The 23,266-nt window shown below is 41.7% G+C and overlaps 1 protein-coding gene and 1 long non-coding RNA gene across 10 annotated transcripts in view; both read right to left on the reverse strand.

Moving 5' to 3' along the window:
• The window catches only part of CTNNA2 (catenin alpha 2), a 1,320,632-nt gene that overhangs the window by 405,502 nt on the left and 891,864 nt on the right, over nucleotides 1–23,266 (reverse strand). The window lies entirely within an intron of this gene.
• On the reverse strand, nucleotides 1,367–23,231 carry LOC139039173 (uncharacterized). The gene is made up of 3 exons (XR_011492426.1): nucleotides 23,099–23,231; nucleotides 22,964–23,010; nucleotides 1,367–2,413 (listed from the first exon to the last, which is right to left on the reverse strand). It is a non-coding gene; the product is annotated as an uncharacterized lncRNA (long non-coding RNA).

Here is a 23,266-nt window from a genome sequence, read left to right on the forward strand (position 1 = left end):
TCTCACTGTCTGCTCCATGGTGATTGCATTTGCCGTGAAATCTATATTTCCCTGCAACTGAGTCTGTGTGTGCGTGCATGTACTTTATTCTAAAAATAATGGTCCTTCTTGGAATTCAGCCTCATTCTTTTGCTTTCTGTCCAGGTCATTTTTATCTGAGCTTCTCATATTGATTCTTTTTTGCACACTATTTCAAAAATTGTAAAAGGTACAAAGAGAAAAGAACAAACATGCTTAAGGAAGAAGGGGAGAAATCGTGTAATAATGGAAATGCAACTAAAGGTAACACATCACTCAGTTTTTTTTAGTTCTAACTGAATTGGTTAGCTCATTCAAAGTGACACAGCATTTCTTGTTCAGGGATTAAGTAAATTTTTGTTGAGTGAACAAGAGACCAATTTAACTCAAAGATGAGGCATTAGGAAGAAGACAGTGCTAAGAGTCTAGGTCCACCAGACACATGATGAGTGTGTGAAAGAGAAGCTTCCACTTCAACCTGATCCATCTGTGAAAGGCAACCACCATCCTGCTGCCCCGCCCCCCAACAGGAGTGTTTATTACATATTGTGTTTCTGGATGCCTGGAACCTGCTAAATCTTTAACATTTTCTCATTTAAAGTAAGTGTTAGTTCCTCAGTAGTATCCAACTCTTTGTAACCCCATGGACTATAGCCCGCCAGGCTTCTCTGTCCATGCAAGAATCCTGGAGTGGGTTGCCATTCCCTTCTCCAGGGGATCTTCCTGACCCAGGAATTGAACCCAGGTCTCCTGCATTGCTAGCGGATTCTTTACCACTGAGCCACCAGGGAAGCCTTTGTTCAGAGAAGCACTTAACTTTGCAGATACGTAAACTGACATTTAGAGACATTCAATGACTTGCCCAAGGTCACTTACCTTAATGGGGGCGGGTAGGGGAGGGGACAAGCAGTGACTCTGGAGACACAGGGCTTGGCTTCAATTCTGGCTGAGTGACTTTGGCAAGTGACTAATACTTAACCTTTCTGACACTCAATCCCTTCATCTATAAAATTAAAATAGGGATGTTAGGAGAATTAAATAGGTTATTATTGAAAATTAAATGAGATATTCTTCATAAAGTGCTCAGAACAGTGCCTGGTATATGGTAGGTGCTAGATAAGTGGGTTCTGGGTTTGCTTGTTATAAGAACAGATAAATATCATGTTGGCCAAAAAGTTTTTTTGGGTTTTTCTGTAAGATGGCGTAGGAAAACCAGAATGAACTTTTTGGCTAACCCAATAAAACAAGGTCACACAGCCGGGGGCAGGGCTCAGACAACAGGGTTCAAAGCCACACTGCCCCCATTTCCTTCTGTGATAGGGTATTATCCAAAAAATCTGAGTTCCTGCAAGCACTGGGTCTGGAATAGAGAAGTTATGGAGGTAGAGTGAGAAGTCTAGGGGTAGAAACACATGCCTCTTCCTTTACAGCTCTGCAATTTTCTCAGGCCTTAGCTTTGATACCAACATTTGACTTTTTCTGGATCTTCGTTGGCTTGACTTTGCCACTGATATCAGGTACCCTCGTGAATGTAGCCCACCACTAGAATATGAGTGTGTGTGTGCGCCTGACATCCATATACCCATGCAGGTGCAGTCCCATCTTCTCCTTCCACACAGACCAAAGCCTGGTGGCCAGTTCAAGGAAACATCGCTCACGTGGGTCTTTGGCATTACAGCAAAACTTATTCCCACATCTGAGCTACTTGCTCTCTGTAGTCAATTCCTAAAGGTGGAAAGCGATCCCATAGCCTGTGATTGTGATCTGGCTCCCAGACTCTTATTTAACATCGACAATGTTAAATCATGGGCTTCCCTGGTGGTACAGACAGTAAAGAAACTGCCTGCAGTGAGGGACAGCTGGGTTCTATCCCTGGGTGGGAAGATCCCCTGGAGGAGAGCATGGCAACCCACTCCAGTTTACTTGCCTGGAGAATCCCCACAGACAGAGGAGCCTGGCGGGCTACAGTCCACGGGGTCGCGAAGAGTCAGACACGACTAAGTGATTAAGCACAGCACAATATTAAATCATACCGGCCCCTGAGACACTAGGCATACATCTTTGGCCGTACCAGATGTGCTGGTGTTTATTTAAAGATGTTTTTTCTCTGTGTACTAACAGCCACAAAGTGATGCTGCTCAAGTAAGTGTAACAAAAGAAGGACTGTCTAGGGTGGATGCTCTTCTGGAAGAGAAGCTCACGTGTTAAGACGCAGGATCCAAGTTCCAGCTTTGCTACTTCGCTTCTGGCCTTTGGGCAAGTCAGGGCCACCTGCCAGGCTTTTCCCTTCTTGTCTGTCGTAATAACTTGGGGCATTTCTTCTAGTTCTCTTCTCTGGTAGGCAGGATCTGGAGGCAAGTAGGGTTGATTTCCAGTACATTCTCTACTGCTGTTTCTTATCAACAGATAAAGTTAGGAATGCATTAAACCTCCCCTAAGGAAAGATTTCACTCCACCTTAGAGACTTACCCAACACCACAAACAGATACCATGTTTAGTCAGAGGAAATGCTCTATTTTGCTCCTAGGAAATGAGCTCTTGAAAGGTGAGTCTGTTCCAAGGCCCCAACTGTTCCTTGTGATCTGATCACAAGAAGAATGCTCTGCCCGGAATTTGGACAGGTATATTGGAAAGACTTTGACCAAAATAAAATCCCAACACATGAATCTATACTACCGGGGAAAGCTGCAACTACTGGGAAAATGAGAACCACCTTCAGTTTAGTGTTTTGTGTCTTTACTAACTTTTTTTTGGGGGGGGTTGTGCAAGGTCCTAGTTGTGGCATGCAGGAGGTTTTTAGTTGCAGCCTGCAGGAGCTTTCAGTTATGACATGCAAACTCTTATTTGTGGCACATGGGATCTAGTTCCCTGACCAGGGGTCGAACCCAGGCCCCCTGCACTGGGAGCGCAGAGTCTTAGGCACTGGACTATCTGGGAAGTCTCCCCACTAACTTGTTACATTGTTTGTTGTTTGTTTTCTCTCTTCCTTCCTTCCCTTCTTTTCTTTCTTCTTTCCTCCTCCTCTAATTTTTTTTTTTTTTTTTACTGGATTCCTAGTTTTGAGCTATACTATACATTCTTAACAGGGCTAATACTGAATTTAAGGAGTAAAAATTGGCTCTTCAGGGGATAAAAAGTCTTACTATTTGTATGTATAAAGCAGAGATACACTTATGGTGTATAGTTGCTTTTGTTCTTTAGTTGCTAAGTCGTGTCTGACTCTTTTGCGACCCCATGGTCTACAGCCTGCCAGGTTCCTCTGTCTATGGGATTTCTCAGGCAAGAATACTAGAGAGGGTTGCCATTTCCTTCTCCAGGGGATCTTCGCAATTCAGGGATTGAACCCATGTCTCCCACATTGGTAGGCAGATTTTCTACTGCTGAGCCCCCAGTGAAGCCCATGTTATATGGTGCATAAACACAATATATCTGTGGTATTAAAATTTCAGAGTGAGGTAGGGAAAAAGGTAAAAAAAAAAAAAAAATCTCTTAAGGGGGAGATAATGAAAAAAGAAGTTTGAGAAATGCTGAGATAGACAGTGATGAACATGGGGAAGAGACAAAAGAGCAACAAGTTAAAGCATCCTGGCAGGTCATTGATTGAGACTGTGAGAGGGTCAAAGGAGGTCTGGGTTCTTTGATATTGAAAACTGGAATTCAGAGGTTATTTGAACAGCCAAGGTTTCAACTGGGGAATTTGGTCTTATCAGTCCCTCCTACACTCAACATCTCCCAGAGCTATCTTTACTTTTAAGTTTCATGATGTGTTAGAAAAAACTACTGGGGATGGAATTAATAGACCGAGCCCTGGTCCTGGCTTGGTCACTTACTGACTAAGATATATCACCTCCTCTGTGGACTTCAATTCCCCCATGTATAAAATTCAGAAATTAATCCTTGCTCAGCCGTTTCCACAAGGATCTGGTAAGGCTCAAAGGAGAGAATGTAAGTGACAACTTTAGGAGCTATGTAGTATCATGCAAAGGCTTAAAGCAATGGATGGAGGAGGGGGGTGACATATGGGTGGCCACCCACAGTGTGACTTTGGAGGGCCACATGCTTCAAACTCTCCTCCACAGGGAGTGGAATTCCTGCTATTAGTCACTGCTCTGAATCAAGTCCCTCATGACTATTCTGTCAAGAGCACACAGACGGAGAAGCAGCAACTAGACTGTTCTCTCCTTAAGGGATGGGCACTCCTTTCCCTTCCTCTCACCGTGGATCACAGGGTCTGTCCCAAGTGGGTCTAACAGTCTTTGGACAGGGCATCATTTGCGCCTAAGAACTGTGGCATTCACATCTCTAAAACAGACACACCAATGGCTGCCTCGTGGGTTCTTAAGAAGATATCAGAGATCACATACACTGAGGCGACCACAGTGCTAGCTGATAGTAAATCCTCAAATAAATAGTAGCTCCCGCCCTGTGTCACTGATGTTTACAGTTACGTGTTGTATTTCTAGAAACAGACTAGAGGAGCATTGAAAGGCATTAGGAACCCCTAGTTTCTAGAAACAGATTCAAAGAAGTAGCTATGAGAGGTTAATTGAAAGAGAACATTAGGGCTTCCTAATTAGGGTGGCTCCGTGGTAAAGAATCTACCTGCCAATGCAGGCGACATGAGGTCAATCCCTGATCCCAGAGGATCCCACATGCCGAAGAGCAAACAAGCCAAGCCTGTGCACCACAACTATTGAGCCTACGCTCGAGAACTTGGGAGCCACAGGTCCTGGGGCCCTCGAGCACTAGAGCCCATGTTCCACAACAAGAGAAGCCACGGCAATGAGAAGAAGTCCACACGCTACGACTAGACAGTAGCCCTGGCTCAGTGCAACTAGTCGCTCAAGCAGCAAGAAAGACCTGGCATAACCCAAGATAAATAAACAAGTAAAAGTATTTTTTAAAAAAGAGAACACGAAATATTAGCAATATAAAAGTTTGGATTTAGCAACTACAGTTAGTCGGAAGAAAGAGACCGCGCCATCTCTGTTAGGCAAAATCGGCTGGAATACTTAGTTAAGGAGGTTACCAAGCTTCCTTCACACAGGTGTGCCAAGACTTGCTGCAGGTGACTGCCTTTATTTTTTTCCCCAGTATAATGATTCTCTCCAGTTTCGTCAACAGATACAGTCCCCAGACCTCTTTCTCTGAGCACACCTCTCCCCAGACCTGCTAGACGGCCTAAGAAATTAAAACTGAGAGTTTTGGAAGAAGGGGGAACAGCAGTCTACCCGGGTTCAATTAGAATCATTTATTGCATCATATCACCACCATCAGATTCAAAAGTGCATGTGCTGCTGTTCTGAGTGATCATGACAGGCTCTGGCTGTGGTCCTGTTATCTTTCGGCTGGTGAGACTCAGCAGCCCTGGGTACCACAGCCAGGCAGCCCTGGAATGCAGCAAAACCCAGCTACAGATTCAGCAGCCTGCAGCCTGCTGGGTTCCACTAGTTAACCCGGGGCTACCAACCCCAAAGAACTGGGAGGAAAGCAGATGGGGAAGAGGGAAAGGGTCTGTTTGTTTTGATTTTTTTTTTTTTTTTTTCTTTTTACCAGGCTCAGTTCTTCGGGAAAAAGAAAAGAATCTCGCTCTGAGCTGGTGCCCTGCCAAGCGTCCTCCCCTCCCTTGCTAGTCCAAGCACTCCACCGTCTGTGCAGACTGCAAAACAGCAATTTCTGGAAACACACTGGAAAGTCTGGGCCAGTCCAGAAGCAGGAGATTCTTGGTATCTGTATGGTAAGGTTTTAGGGAATTTACTTTTCACCTTAATTCTTTTTAAAAACCGCCAGCTCTTTGAAGCACATCTGTTACCCACAGCTTCTGTTTGTAAAATGAGGCTGAAGATATCCTCTCTAGAGAAATTCCCGAAACTTCTCTGTAGTTCAATGCTTCCACTGACAGTCTGGCTCACAGAGTACAATGGTGGTAAATATTAAAGAATGTTAATAAAAGTGAGATAACACCTAAGGGTCTATTTTTTTTTTCTGAATTTTGCTTTGCACACTACTAAAGTTTATCTTGACAGAAAATTTACTTCTCTGATCCACATCATTTCCCAAAGCAATTTTCCAACAGCAAATAAAAATTTGTGGTGATTGCAAAGAGGTTTTCAATCCCTGTGCTAAGGAGGCCAGGGGTTTTCACGGTTTGCCTCACCTTGAGGTAAATACCCCTCACTTGGGACACTGTCACTGAGGGACCCTGGGTAGCATCTAGGGGCAAGAGCCTGAAAATGAGCTCTCAGATTTCCAACAGAAACAGGCTTGGTATGGGAGATGGTTTGAGTTTTAAGATCAAATCATGAGAAAGTAATTAAGTCATTAAGTAAGAAAATAATTGCCTAAGCCCACATAGCTGGGTTCTCAAATGAGATGGAGCACTGAGCAAACGAAATGCCTTTACATTGCACTGAACTTTGCCCTGGTTAACACAGACTACGTTTGTACCTTATCAGAAGTGTGAGTTTAAGTACGCCATGAGAGAAAATTTGTGTTCTTCTCGTTGCTGTGTATGCTTTGTTCTCAGCATTTAGGGCTCAAGGGGATGAAATATGATTAAGCTTCAGAATAAAACACACCAAATTTGAGTCCCAGTTTTTCCACCATATGCCTGGTGAGTAATATGGGCCCAGCAACTCAGCCTCTATTAGTATTGAGATGGTTTTAAATGTCTGCCTTGTATGTTTAGGAAAGAGTAGTATTAATCTAGGTAAAACACTATATAAACACTGGGCACAGAGAGAGTGCTTAATAAGTATGCTTAGTATTACCAGTACCCTTTTCATCGTCTTCATTATTTTTGGTACAAAATGTACCTATTACCACTGAAGTAGTTTTGACTTTGTACAAACGAGGGAATCTTGTTTCCAATGCTATTGGCAACAAAGTGGAATTCAGTCTATGAATATCAATAGACAGAATCATGTAAATTGTGAGGTTTGATGAAAACATAAGCCACCAACAGGGGTTCTTCCTAATGTGTCCAAATCAACCCATAGATGCTGAAAAGTCATTTCCATCTCCCTCCCTATGCCCATGACTTCTCTGTTCTCTCCTTTTCTTTCTAATCACTTACATTTTCATGATAACACAACACTCAGTTCAGGTTCCAAAGATATCTAAGAAGACTTTTTAGCTCACCATGGTTATCCCTCTCTCCCCAAGGTATTAGGACACTCACCAACCTTAGCAGACATGTTTCCCAGTCTAGATTGCCCCAGGATAGGTCCTTTTCATCGTCTCTGTTATTACTCTACTTATGTACTATAAGGGAATAGCAATTAGTCAGGACGGTGGTGGTCAGCTCTCTCGCCCCACATTTTGTAAATAATGACTTTGCATGTTTACATAACAGGTGAGATCATTTATAGCACGGTGCATGCACATCATGATGTACTCGCCTGGCCATGTGAACATCTTTATTCTGTGTACCTATGTGAGCACCACCTGCAAAGCTCTTGCGGTTGTGTTGTGGCAGCATCAGCCATTAGAGAAAAAAGCATGTCTGCATGCTGCTGCAAATAAAGAATGTCTGCAGTTGCTCCTTGTATCTTTTTCCAGCTTCTTCCTATCCATTTCTTAGTTTGTGCACTTGCCTACTCTGGGTTCAGCGATCAGTGGGACACGTACCACGCATACATGTTTGGTGTCCCATTATACACTATCCAGGATCAGGAAAGAACTCATTTCCATTAACTGCATTTAGTTACTTTCTAGTTTCTTTTTAGTTACTATGGAAGCAAAGAGAACAAGACACAGCCATGTCTCAAATAGTTTTCAGTCAATGGGACAGGTACAATGCCCACACATATAAGGACAACCCAAGGTGGACAAGAATGCCTACTATCAGAGAGGGGTATCAAAGTCTTCTTGAGGACAGAGCAAGAAGAGAAGTTTGTCCCAATTCAGGAAATGGGTGAGAAGAGAGACTGAAGAGTTCTTGATAAAGAAGGTGGATTGGTCTAGGCACTGGGTCTAGGTATGTGCGTGGGATTTGACAGGCAGAATGGGAGGCAAGGGTCTCTCAAGAAAACAATGCACTATGAACCATGGCATGGAGGCAAGCAAATGAAAGGGAGGTATGGGGCAAACGCATTGGCAAGGTGCCTACCAACATGTCATGACTAGATTTATTATAGGCAGATACTTAAACAGCAGGAAAATCAAGAATCCAATTTTGTTCCATTTCAATAAGGAAGGTATCCTACTCATAATAACAAGATGAGTTAGAGAGAAAAGAACTAACCACTTTGCAAACCTCCCCTTACATTAATTTTTAGAAGTAGAATAGAGTCCAGGAAAGTGTTTCTTAAGGCTTCCTGAAGGGAGGGATTGCAGAATCATTTCAAAGATTATTAAGCAGTAGGGAGTATTTGAAAAAAATCACTGGAACATCCAGAGCAGAGAGGTTTTAGAGAATGTCTTCTGAAATTGGAAGGGTGACATGTTGCAACCAGCAGAGATCTGAAAAGGTGATAGGATCCTACAGAGAATGATTATGAGGAGGCTCCTCAGGAGACTGGTCATGAGCAACAGTGGGTCCATCAGAAAAGACTCTGTGACCAAGCATGGCATGAAACAGCAGATGGTACTGCCCTTGAGGAACAATATGGACACGGACAATGCTCAGAGAAGTGGGTATCACGTGGCCTGAAGATCAGTGAGTTCTGGACCAATATAAGGCCTCCAGTACCACTGCATAATCAAGAGGGTTTGGTATGGTACAAGAATTCATATAGTAATTGACATTTAATTCCCCTGGTAAGAGAGAAAGCTTCAACTAGATTAGATGCAATTTTAAAAGAAAACAAAAAGCCAAGTGAAATATTTTCACTCTGTTGAGAAGTAAATTTCACATCCATTACACTGACTTATCACACAAGCCATACCTTCTCAGTAATATTTTATTCCTAGGGGAAAAAAAAGTGATATGTAGAAGAAACTGTCTCTCTCTTCTGGCCCATGGACACTATTCTGAATCCTGCAAAAGCAAGCACAAGGAGTAGGTGAGGTAATAGAGCTGTGGAATAGAAGGGTGTTGGGTCTCAGCAAACACGGCTGTGGCCCAGAGCCTAGCCCGGGGAATCTACCTCTGGACCTATGCTGTGTGAGGTAATAAACCACAGCTTTTCAAGTCACTGAAAAGTGAATGATTCTATTACTTGCAACCATAAGCATCTTAATTGACAGAACAAAATTCCAGATGGACTGGGGTAGAGACTGGGAAGCTTGAAAAGTTAAAACCATAAAGCCAATCTCTTTAGGAGTCAGAGAAAACAGTATCTTAAGAGTGGGCAGGGTTGAACTTTCCTATTTCTGTGAGGATTTTGAGGAATTCTCAGAGATGATGAGAAGAAAGCAACTGAAGATCAGAGATGAGGGAAGGGATGGTGCTGATGGTTCCACAACAGTGGGGAGAGGAAGGACCACCACCTCCATGCTGCTCGGGCTCAGCTGTGGGAAAGGAGAAGCTGGGGAAACTGGATAAGGCTCAGGGCTGAAAAGCATGGCCAACAGCCTGCGATTGCTAACTTCCTTCCACGACTGCCCACCCTAGGACTGAGTGGGCTGATTTTACCTTCAGAGTACAGGATTCTCCCATAACTCCCCAAGAAGAGAGCTAGCTATTTTCATTCAGTTGATAATTCTCCATTCTCACCCACTGGAAATACAATATTAAGACACTGAACTCATCCGATAAGAACCTAGGTGGTAAATTTGCAATGCCCCTTGCTGTAACTGCTGTTGAAGCAGGGAGGCAGAATTCCTTCCACTTGTGTGGCCATGAATAAGATGATTCCATTCACACTAATTGTGCCATGGTAAGGGAAACTGAGATAATGCAAGTGCAAATACCTGGCATGTAGCCTAGAATTCATCGCTTAATAATTATTAATGTCCAGCCCTGTTACTTTCCTGCCTCCTCATCTTTATTTCTTATTCCTTCCTTTCCTTCATCTTCCCTTCCCTTCCTCTCTTCTCTTCTATCCTTTCTTCTCACTGAATGCTTAGCACTCCACACTGGCAGGAGAAATACCCTTCATGCTACATGACTAGCCATCCCCCTGGCTCTAGGACGGCACAAGGACATACTTCCCAGGTGAAGTGGGGCTCAAGGGAAGGCTTATACAATCTGTCATCATCAGCTGTAACTTGTCAGACATATTCCCACTGAAATAATGCCATAAAGGGGGGTACTTCCTTAGCGTATCAAACTAGATTCATGGAAAACTCAGCTCAAACACCTGCAAGTTCCATTTCTGGGGTTGCACTTGTGAGGTTCCTCCCTTTGGATGGAGGTCTCATGTGTCAAGTCCATCTCATCACTTGCCCTTTGATTCTTTATGCCTGTAGACACTGATGTACACTTTTAAGAAAATAAGTTCTTAAAACCACTTAATAACCTACATCTGTGATTAGAACCCTTACTCTCAAATCCTCCTGCTTAAAAATAACTTCAATATTTCAGGTTAAGACCATCTCTAAGATGCTCATTCCCAGCCCTCATCCTTCGTATCCCCAAAGGATGGAAGATTCCAGAGACTTGTTTTCCACAGATTCACAAACTGCCCTTTTAAGAGGTCCAATGACCTCTTACAGTCTTGCATGTAACATGTTGGATGGACTTAGTCTTTGAGTTTACAATGAGCTCATAACTCTGGCCTGGGTCTTGACAACGCACTGTCTTGACAAAGCAGACCCCGAGTGAGCACTCAGGGACGTTTCTGAATCTGTCTCGTGTATAATTATCTCTGGTCATCCTGGGATCCCAAGTCCCCTTGGATCAGTGGAGCCAAGAGGCGGCATTTCAGCTAATAGCCAATCCCATTTTATGTCTCTCTTGAGAAGGCAAAGAGAAATGATGGGTTTCTGTGCAGCATTTCTGAAAGAAACCTTTTAAGAGGGCGAAATCAACTCACCAAAGGAAATAAACAGCACTATCTGTTCACCAAATGCCTTTCAGAGATATCTAAGAGTGCTTTGCCAATGAAAACTTGCTCTCTGTTTCAAGAGGTGAAAAGTAAGAGAGGGAGTAAGTCAGCATACGATTATACAAGGGCCAAGGCTAGGTACTCCACGGGTATGCTAAGTGGTGCTGCACTGAAATGGTTTATTTAAATGTATGCATCCCTACAGGGCTCCAATCCAGGGTATATGCCTATGGTTTGATTGCATTACTTAAGGCTCTAGAAATTAAGGTGGTATGTATGGCCCCACTTATATGCTGACCTCCTCAAGGCAGTGAGTGGACAAGTGAGCAGAAAGTAGCAGTGTACAAAATTCTAGTCTAGAGGTAAAGACCTGGGTCCTGAGTCCATCCCCAGGGCTCCCTCTAACACAGTTGGGTACCGCTGTGCAATGAAAACCTGGTACTTCCCAGCTCCTGGAGGATGGATTGGTGCCAATAACCAGAATCCATTATTCATGTTGTACTATAGAGTTACAAAGTGCTACACACCAGATCCCATTTGATCAGCTCTGTAAAGGTGAAGGGAGGAAGGAAAAACAAATATTGTTGGAAGTCATACAAAAAGATAGGTCCTGACCTTGCCATTTAGAGAATCTTACATCATTTACTCCTTATAACATCAATACTGTAGGTAGGTACTGTTTAACTGATGAGAAAACTGAGATTCTGGGAGGATAAGTAAATATCCAGTAACCCACAGCTGATGCCATTCTTTCTATTCCAAATCTAACAAGTACCTCCATTATAAAACAGGTGGAAGTAGAAGGGGAAGCTTACCTTTACCATACAGGGGAATAACCTCCCATTTTTGTCAAGCAAATCTCACAGGAAAACAGGTCATGACACAGAAATCCCAGTGCCTTGAACACTGTGTCTCACTTGGGCAAGGATAAGTACAAGGTTCTTATGTGATAGGATGGAAGGGACCATGAAAACCCATTTTTCACAGAAATAGACTCTATTGATCCAGTTTGGGGGGGTCAGTATTCCATTCCACCCATTGGTGGATATCATAAAAGCAACAAGCTGGGAGCTGAAGAGTCAGGACAAAAGATGTGTAAATATTAAAAGGGGAAATAAAGAAATAGTGTAGTATTATAAAACTGCACAATATTACAGCTGGAAGATATCTTTAAAATCACCAAATCTAATTCCTTCATTAAATTGATAAGAAAGCTGAAGCTAACATAAGCTATGAACTTTGGGGAGTATCTATGATCCCAGGGGAAAAAAGAGCAGTACCAGCATTCAACATCAGCTGCACTCAAGCCAGTACTTATTCTGGAGACAGTATTCAACATACATCTGCAGCAGGAAGAGACAGGGAAAGAACTCAAGCTCTCTGGACAAGTCTGGTACCCTTGATCTGCATTGCCTCACCAGGGCCCAGAGGAGAGTGGAGGTGGTCAGGCATAAGCTGGAGGTCTTTCTCCATTCCTCTTACCTGGAGGGGACATAAGGCTACCAAGGTTGTTTGATCCAGTGAACTTTTTTCCAGGTTGGCCATCCCAGCTGCCTGTCAATTTCCCATCTCCTTCTTTTCATCTTTCTCTCTCTCTCTCTCTTATGCACACAAACACCCACCCACCCACAACCATCTACCCTTATGTATACAGGGAATGACTACCCACTCCAGTATTCTCGCCTGGAGAATTCCATGGACAGAAGAGCTTGGCTGGCTATAATCCATGGGGTCACAGAGTCCGATACCACTGAGCAACTAAAACTTTCACTTTTCAAAGTACAAAGTCATGAATGTACTAAGAGATAGACATAGTTTAGTCTCTAACAGAGTCATCTATCCTTCACTGCAGGCTTTAAAGTGCTTTTTTAAGTGGAGGACTTCAGGGTAGATGATAAGATTAGCCATAATTCTTTCTTCATCCACGACCTCTGGTATTGCTTTTCCACACCAACTTGACTTCCTTTGGCCGACTGGACAGCAGCAGATATGACACAAGTGGAGACACTTAGAAAGCACCTGCACAACAGGACATGTCCTTTTGCTGCTCCTGGGAACCTTCAGGTTCTCACCATGGGAACTAGCCCAGGCTGGCCTGATGGATAACAAGAACATCTGGAAGGAACACAACCTGCAGCCAGCCACCCACTAGACACAGGAGTGAGTTTAGTGTCCAGTGAGTTAGCTGAATCCAGCCCAAGGTGCCAGAAGACAGGGTCAGGAAATCATAAGCTTCAAAAAAATTAAGCGATTCCATTTAAGGGTTATTTATTCTTTTGATAGCAAATGCTAACAGATATAGTACCCTAATAATAGGTTATATAAATTGAATACTCTATCAGAAGCACTGTGTTATTTTATATAATTTTCACCATCTCTGAAGAAGTTAAATATCCCTGCTTTATATAAGAAGAAACTGAGATTCAAAGAGAGGAATTCATTTCCATGTGTGGTAAATGGCAGGCAGCAATTCAAATCCCAATCTCTCTGATGTCACAATAGACTCTCAACCACTGCCCAACTCAAACACCGTGAGTGATAGAGGCTCTCAGAACCAGGTAGTCTGAAGAATGTGGGTAAGATTGGGTTCATTTACTCTATGGAAAGGGCTTCTCAGATGGCGCTACTGCTAAAGAATCTGCCTGCCAATGCGGGAGACTTAGGTTTGATTCCTGGGTTGGGAAGATCTCCTGGAGAAGGAAATGGCAACCCATTCCAATATTCTTGCCTGGGAAGTCCCATGGACAGAGGAGCCTGCTGAGCTACAGTCCATGGGGTCTCAAAGAGTTGCACACGACTAAAGCAACTTAGCACACACACACACACACACACACACACACACCCTGTGAAAAAGCAGAGGCTCAGGGCCAGAGAGAAACCTTCCCTCCTCTGGAGACTAGTCCTATGGAGGGCAGAACTGAGAGCTCTGAGAACAAGGTATCACTTTCTGGCTGGTGGCAAGAAGGAGCTTTGTACTGAGGAGTGCTTCAGAATGCAGCAGGTATATTCAAGTAAGATGAGTTCGTGATAACCAGAGATATCCCAGGAAAGAAATTCAATCCACGTGAATACCTCAAACTTATTTCTCCCTCCCTTTACTCATTTTGTTCTTCTAATCAGGAAGGTACTCTGCTTTCTCCTCTTGGGAATCCATTTTCTACACACTCTTCAAGGCCTCAGTGAAGTCCAACTTTTCCCAGTCTCCCCTGACTCCCCCCACCCTCACTGAGTCCCCTTTCTCTGAACTGGTAGCAACAGTACCAGTGCTCGTTACCTCTTGATACAACTCAGTTCCAATACAATGTGGATTGATGGAAAATTTTAGTTTTGGAATTGGACGACCTGCATTTGAATCTAATAGTGTGTTTTCACTTACATTTCTGAACTATATTTTATGAAGTTGTTATAAGGATACAATGAAAACACATATGCAAAGTGCTCAGCATGAGTAGTTCTTAACATTAGGGTTAAGCTCACATGTTGAGCTCACATGTAGGGTTCACATGTTGAGCTGGTCTCCTGAAATAGACGTTTAGGCAGGCACTATGCCTTATACTACCATGATCCCATCTCCTCCCAAGGCTGGTGATAAAGCACATAGGAGATACCTGGAAAAGATTACATTATCTGATTTAATAGCTACTCAAAAAGCCAAATCGGAGACATTTTTATAAACTACATCTGTGGTGCAATAAAAAACATATCTAATCTTGATCCCTGGTTTCTGGCTAAGGGCTTCACAAACCCTTGAATTTCTTTAGCAATAGGAGTGTCTTTTCATGTTAATGAGGCAACCCTTGGTGGGGCTCCCACATAGTTTCAGGATGGTAGCTGGTGATGAGAAAGACTGATCACATGATCAGAGGGTTGGAATTTGGGGCCATCTTGACCTCCAGGGAGGGAAGTGAGGGGACTAGAGATTAGGTTCAATCACATGGCCAATGATGTAATCAATCACGTCTACATAATAAAACCCAAGTAAGAACTCTGGATAACAAGAGCTTCCTGGCTGGTGAACACAGTGGTGTGTTGGGAGAATGATGCATCCAGACCCTGGAGAGGCATGAAGACTCTGCATCCCCACCCTTCCCAGACCTTGTCCTATGGGTTTCCTCCATTAGATTGTTCATGAGGTGTATACTTCATAATAAAACTGCAATATTAAGTGTAGCGTGAGTTGTTCTAGGAAATTATTGCACCTGGTAAAGTATGGGAATACACAATGTTTTATCCCCTTGGTCAGAAGTGCAGGTGGCCCTGAGATGTGAAGCTGGTGTCTCAGTGATGGCAGTATTGTGAAGGACTTCGCCCTCAACTTGGGTCTACGTTAACGCCAGGTAATGTCAGAATGCAATGGAATTGCAGACTACTCGGTGTCAGAGAATTAAGTGTCAGACCTGAAAGCCAAATAGCCAAGCATTTCTTGGTTATAAGACACTCTCTTCCTGGACTAGAAAACAAAAGCTCCAGTAAGCTATATTAAAAATATATACACTTTTAATAGTTTTCCTTAAAAAAGAATCCCAACATTAATTGCCTAAAATTTTATCCTCGTTACCAAGTTAGTATTCAGCATCCCAAAGGATGTTGCATAAAAAAAAAATCTCCTAATGAAATTCACAATGAAGAAAATATTGTGACATACAACTGAAAGTATCAATTCTTAATTTTAAAAAAGAGAGAAAAATATATGCTATTAAATAAATTTTGATATTTCTACAACATGCCTCAATGCAGGCCATGTATTTTCTCTAACTGATTAGTTTTGCTTGAGTGCTAACCTACAATTTAGAATTTCTACTTTAAAAGCTTACATATCCGTCTTCTTTCCCTCTCTCCCTCCCTCCCTCTCTTTCTCTTTCTTTCTCTTTCGCGTGCACACTCTCACTCTTTCTCTTACTGTCGTTCTTTCTCTCTTTCAAGGAAAAATTTCATGAAGAGTGACAGCCTCATATCCTCTGTAATTTCCCGGGGTAATGTTACTGGGGTAAATGAGGTGTCAGGCTCCACGCTAATTCATCACTTATTAATTAACAATATCAACAACTCCTTTTTCATTACCGATAACACATTTTACTGACTACCAGAAGGATTTTTTATTACAAAACTTATCTCAAAGGCTCTTTCCTGTTATCTACTGCAATAATAAAAAAAAAAAATCATCATTCAATCATCATTTTAATGACGGATCATTTTTCCCCCTCACTAAAATTAAATCATAAAAGCCATTTAATTAAATTGAATGGTAATTGAATGGCTTTAATCATGCAAAAAATTAAAATGAAGGATGCTTTCTCTCAAAGCCCGACAACACGTAATGACACGATTTGACCAATGTGGCAAATCTGAGAGGAAGCAGCAGGTGGATGTTATCTTCCCTCGTGGTATCATCAACAGAAAGGTTACCACGGGAAAAACCGTTTGCCCCTTCCAGCTGTGGGACAGGGTTCAACCAACACATCTGTGCATGAACAAGAGGTCCTGGCGTTTGACTTGGAGGGGAGGTTCTCATGAAGGACCAAGAAAAGCAGAGCCGGAGAACTATGCATTCAGGAGCAAGACTAGGTTTCTTTGAAGCTTCCAAAGTAAGTCATGTGTTAAACACTCACCATATAACTTCTCTATGCTCTACTTGGTGAGAGAGACCCCAAGATGCAGCCTCCCAGTCTCCTGGGGGAGAAGATACACCAACAAGACATTATCGTATGGTAAGTGCTGAGCCAGAGGTCTGTGTCAGTGACTTCAGGAGAAATTTTAAAAATTCTTTTTTAAAATTTCTGCCTTTTAAAAGGCAGCTGCTTCAGAGTCAAGTTTTGAAAACTGAGATGTTCCCAAGGAAATGAGGGCCATTCTAGAGAGTGCTGAAAGGATGCATGCACTGAGCAGAGACTCGGGGAGGCTAGCCTGGAAGGACTCAAGGGATGAAGGGAAGCAAGGATGGGAGGCAGATTGACTGGGCCTCACCTCCAACAGGGAGAACATGGCAGTCTGAAAGCTGGCCAGTGATATGGCTTGATTTGTTTTTTAGGAAGATCTTCCTGGAAGCAATGTTGTAAGAGGCCTGGGAACTGAGAAGAGAGGAGCACAGAGGAGAAGGCAAGAGAGAAGCAGCATGGGCGAAAGATACTCAGGGGACTGGTGGTCATAGGACAACGTGGGAATGATCCCACAGCCCAGAGGAGATCGGACTTTTAATGATCTGATTTTCTTCCCAGATCCTGGTGATGACACGGGAGCCCCACAGTGGAGACTACTGATGCTCAGATATGAGACAAATGAATATTTTGGAATCCAATACTGCAAAATGTACATTACTTGGCCAAACTCTAAAGTGTCCCTATTACTTCCTCAGACAGTCAAAGCCCTCATATTGATCTGTCTGTCCATCCGTTCCCTTGTTGTCTTGGTCTTTTCATGCCCTGTCATAGTGCCCTGGATCTTCTGCAAAATACGACCCTGCCTTCACAATAGACCAGTCCTATAGCTCAATCTCCTATGACTCTGTTATTTGCAGGTAATGGTCTAATCCATAAAACAAATTCATCAAAAACTGTTAAAAGTTCATTCATTCATCCAACAAATACTTATGGAGTACTTTGGATGTGGCAGGCACCATGCACTGAGATATAACTATGACCCCCCCCCCCAAAAAAAAGAGCAAAAACATAAAATCTAGAAGCTTCAGAATTAACATTTTAGTGGGAAAGACATGCGGTCACACAACAAACAAGGAAAAGGCAGAGTACAGTCAATGATGCATGTCATGAAGAAAAGAACAAAATAAGAAAGGGAGTGGGGAGGGTTAAAATGACTGTGAAGGAAACATTTGAATGAAACCTTGAAGGAGCTGAGGGAGCAAATCAAGCAGATACTTGCTGCCAGCAGAAGGGACAGAAGGTAACGTTTCCTTGGCAGGGGTTTACCTGATACAGTGGAGGACCATGTGGCCAGAAAAGTGTGATGGGAGGCATTGTAGGAGCTGAGCTCAGACTGGTGCAATGAAGGAGGGCAGGGCTGACCCTACAGGACAGTTAGGACTCTCCCTGGTGAGATGGAAACCACTGAGGGGTCTGAATAGGTTTCAACAAGATCAGTCAGGAGGCTGTGTAAGGGGTGAACTGAAAAAGGGAACCGTTGAAGCTCAGAGAAACCAGAGCAGGAGGCTACTGCCATAATTCAGGAAGACTTAGAGGGGTGGGATTGGGGATGGTAGGAGGGAGGCTCAGGAGGGAGGGAAAACATGCATGCTTATGGCTGATTCGAGTTGTTGTATGCTAGGAACCAAGGCCATATTGTAAAACAATTGTCCTCCAATTAAAAAAAAAAACAACTAGAGGGGGGTAAATTAGGAGTATGGGATTAACAGATACAGACCACTATACACAAAACAGATAAATGAGGATTTACTCTATAGCACAGGGAACTATGTCTAGTATCTTGTAACAGCCTCTAATGAAAACTAACATGAAAAACATATATATGTATGTATAACTGAATCACATCACTCTGCATCTGAAACTAAGACAACATTGTAAATCAACTATACTTCAATAGAAAACTTTAAATAAAAAAAGGAATTATGGCATTATGGACAAAACTAGAGGTTGTAGGAAGTGGACAGCCTCTTGCCTTTATTTTTGAAGATAGAGTTGACAACATTTACTGTTAGATTGGATTTGGAATGTGAAAGAAATAGTCAAGAAGAGTTAAGAGTCAAGAACAATTCCATGACTTTTGGCTGAGTAACCAAAAGGATCTGTTGGCAAGTTAGCCTTCTTCCCTCTCTGCTTACACTGTTGATATTGATGATTAAAATTTGAAAATAGAGAATATTACTCAGCCAGTAAAAACAAATAAAGCCATTTGTAGCAACATGGATGCATCTAGAGATTATCATGCTAAGTGAAGTAAGTCAGACAAAGACAAATACTATATGATATCACTTATATGTGGAATCTAATAAAAAATGATACAAATGAACTTATTACAAAACAGAAACAGACTCACTGATTTAGAAAACAAACTTATGGCTATCAAAGAGGAAAGGTGGGGAGAGGGATAAATTAGGAGTTTGGGACTAACATACACACCACTATCTATAAAATAGAAAATCAACAAGGACCTACTGTATAGCACAGGGAATTGTGCTTAATATTCTGGGATAACTTATATGAGAAAGAGTCAGAAAGGAGATGCAAGTTCGATTCCTAGGTCAGGAAGATCCCCTGAAGAAGGAAATGGCAACCCTCTCCATTATTCTAGTCGGAAAATCCCATGGACGGAGGAGCCTGATGGGGTATATCATCCAAAGGGTCTCAAAGACTCCAGCTCTACTGAAGCAGCTGAGCACAACAACAGTAGCAACAAATGTTTAACTGAATCACTTCGCTGGACACATGAAACCAAACACAACATTGCAAACCAACTATAATATAAAATAAAAATTAAATAAAAAAATAGAAAATAAAATACAACACTTACTAGGTTTAATCTTATTTCCTTCCTCCCTCCCACTCTCCCTCTACCAGGCTTATGAGTACAAGGAATCAATGCCACCTCTATGTTCTAAACTTAGGTACCAAAGAAAGGCTTTCCCACCTGAAACATCTCTCTAACCATCTTTCAAATGTGCCCAAAGTACGACCAAAAGAGGTTCATTTTTGGAGATCTTGAAGCGTTTGGTCTTTAGGACTTTTCAATTAACATATCTATGACTTTGATACTATTTTTCAAACCAGTATCTTGACAAAATAGTTGTCCTGGAGGTTGGGTTGCCAGATTTAGTAAATACAAACACAGAACATCCAGCTAAATTTGAGTTTCAGATAAACAATGAATTGTATTTAATGTAGCTATGTCACAAATACTGCATGTGACATATTTACACCAGCAATTGTTGTTCATCTGAAATTCAAAGTCAACTGGGTGTCTGCATTTCTATCTGATCATCTGTTTGTAAGTGAGATAATGTGGAGCTGCTCACAACTAGTTCAGGTTGGGAGGAGGGGCAGAGAAAAGGTGGAAAGCCAAAGGAGACCATAATTATTCCCATTTCCTGCTACACCTTAATCCTAACCCTAGAGCCTAACTTTTGGGTCCTTAAGAGCGAGTGGCTCTAAAACTGCAATTTGTAACCACCACTGATGGTCCTTGGAGGAAATAAACACAAAGATATTTAAATAAAATGTCCAGCCTTTAGAAATCACATTTTGAAAATGTAACCAACTCTGTAATTAAGTCCCAAATTATTTGGTGCAGTCAGTTTGGCTAACAGATGGAATGGTATTTTTGTTCATCCTTCATCCGCAGAGTTAGTTTCCAGAAATCCTGAGTGAGGCGTTTCAAGATTATTGCTTGAGCAACAGTTACATGTGTCTAATAACTTACTAGAATCAATGGATTTCTTTGAAAGAATATGGTGAACTGTTATTTATATAGATATGGATAATACATTTATAAGAGGAAAAGAAGCAGTTGGGAAATACTTTTTGAAATGATGTATTTCAGTAATGATAAGTAATTATGCATCAACATACTACTTGCTGATAAGATGTAACCAATGATATTTCAAAAAGTCTTCTCCCCAGTGGTCCTCTGTGATTCATATTACAGTGGAATTCAATTTAAAAGGGAAAGTCTTCCATTTACAAGGCAGAGAGCATGCACAAAATGACTCTCTTGTAGATCAGTCTGATATCAAACATTTGCCAGATGAGACCTTCCAAGGCTTTAAACCATTTTAATCTAATCCTTAAATGGGATTTTCTCCCAGATACTCATTTAGTGTTAACTGTATACTCTTATGTTACTTAACACTCAAGAAAACTCTCTGAAGTGGTTATTCCTCATATCTCCACTTCATGAAAAAGGAAAGTGACATTTTGAGGATAAAGAAATGTGCTCATTGTCTTATAATCTGTGATCAGAAGACGACTCATCTCAATATTATTCTATATAATTGGATCCAACTAACTGGGGACATTTCTCTGTCTTAGTATAAACATACATATGTCATATCACTACCATTGCCACTGTATACTCTATCACCACCATATACTCTACAAACACATTTCTCAATCTTGCATGGGCAAAGGCAGAATGGAGAGGCTCCCTCTCTTCCTGTTAGATATAAACGAATTTCATGTGAAGTCAGACAGAGAAGGAGAAATATCCTGTGATATCCCTTATACGTGGAATCTAAAAAGAAATGGTACAAACGAACTTCCAGAACAGAAAGAGACTCACAACTTAGAGAATAAACTTATGGTTGCCTGGGGGATGGATGGGTGGAAGAGATAGGATGTTTGGGATGGACATATACATACTGCTATATTTAAAATGGATAACCAACAAGGACCTACCATAAAGACATGTGCATATATGGCTGAGTTCCTTCACTGTTCACTTGAAACTGTCACAACATTGTTAACTGGCTATACCTTGATACAAAACAGAAAAGTTTTTTCTTAAAAAAAAGATATAAACGAATTTCCCTAGACTTATGCTTTTCCTTCATATTGAAACCTGTGTCATTCTACTGACAACAAAACAGTCCATGTCTACTAGAGGGGCACCTCAGATGTCAGCATAGATTGGATTGAGAACTTGCAGGTCATTATAAGCTTGTGTTTGTTGGGGGAGGGGAGCTTACATTTTCAAAGATAATTTTTCTTGGCAGTAGCTTGCAAGTACATTTCTTTGCCCTCCACTTACCCACTCACTCCAATTTTCAAACTGCCAAAGCCTCATAAACAATCACCTAAATATACCAGGGTAGCTGACATTTAATTATTAAGTCCTTTGGTAAGCAGAGTTAACTACTGTCATGTCAACATCCCTTCCAGACTTTGTTCAATTTTTGGTAAATTATATTTTCTTAGGGAAGCTCTTGTGTGAAAACCAGTTTACATTGTAGGCTGTATTGAGTTGTTGAAGGCTAGAATTATCTGGATCTTTAGGAGACAGCTATTTCTTTCATTGCTGCATGGGAATACATAGATCTCTCACTTGTGTGCACTTTGCTACTTTAAAGATGGTCTAGAAAAGTCATACTTTTCAGTAAAGCATTACAGACTAGTTAAAGAGCCTCTGGTATTTCCAACATCTGGACTGCTTCTGGGTGTGTTTTTCAGTTTCTGGTAATGGACTAGTATAGTGATCAACAGTTTATATATATAAAAAAAGCTGAAAATTGATTTTCTCTTTTTATTGTGATAGTCTAGCCTCCTAAGCGTTGTCATATGTATCCCATACCAATGATTCAGAGTACAATAAAACACACTTAATGGCTCTGAACTAAATTAAATCTTTCTTCGATGATTTACAAGGCAGCATGGGATTATTCTTGAGAATATAAATTTTCATTATATAGGAGTTGAGATGGTGGAGAATGTGTAAGAAATTAGGCCAAATCTTGTCTTAGATTTGTCTTTCTGGACTTCCTGATTTCACTTTTCTTGCTATTTTTCTCTAAATGGAAGGTTTGAATCCTAATTAGAGTGTTACTCTTGAATAAGAACCAGTGAGGAAAACTAAAGAATATGGTCTTGTGAACTTTGATAAGTTATTTAATTTTGCCATAACATAATTTTGTCTCCTGTAAAACAGAGGTGGTGTGTAGCTATCAAGTGAAATAAAAAGAGGTAGAAAAGGTTTGCAAAGTTTAAATAAAAAATTTAAAAGGAAATTTACAAAAAGAAGCAGAGATCTCTTTAGAGCTGATAACATTCTATACCCATCCATCCACTTTCCATTCTTGGGTTATAATTTTGCTTTAAAATTGTGCCAGTCTGTGCTTGCTTGTATTTGAGGGCCAGGGCTATAAGTAAAACTGCCTGGCATGGACACAATCATGGGCAACAGCTGCCACTCCAACTCACAGTGTGGTAGAAGTTTCCAGAAAAGCAAGTGCTGGGCTCTGTGGGCTTAGAGCTTTTGCACAGATGCTGGCTTACTGCCCATTTTTCAGTGCAGACTGCAGCCACTTCAAAGCATAAACTTAATTCTACATTTACCTGGGTTTGATGAGAAGTGTTAAGACAGCCCCCTCAGTAGATTCCTTCTGGAATTTACACAAAAGGAAACAAAGAATCAAGCAACCTTGCCCTCCTTCCTACTCCTCTTTGACTCTCACTGAAAAATCCACTTACTCAGGCTCCTGTTTATTCCCCTGGGAATACTTTAACTTCCACTGTGATCCTCATGTCTGTGTGTATCTACTCATCCTTGAAGTCTCTCCTGAAATGGACCATCTTCAGGAAAGCTTTCCCAGGCTCCCCTGACTATCCCAGGGCCCCCCTGTTTTATGCTCTCACAGA

The sequence above is a fragment of the Odocoileus virginianus genome, chromosome 2, assembly GCF_023699985.2.
Source record: "Odocoileus virginianus isolate 20LAN1187 ecotype Illinois chromosome 2, Ovbor_1.2, whole genome shotgun sequence".
Lineage (NCBI taxonomy): Eukaryota > Metazoa > Chordata > Mammalia > Artiodactyla > Cervidae > Odocoileus > Odocoileus virginianus.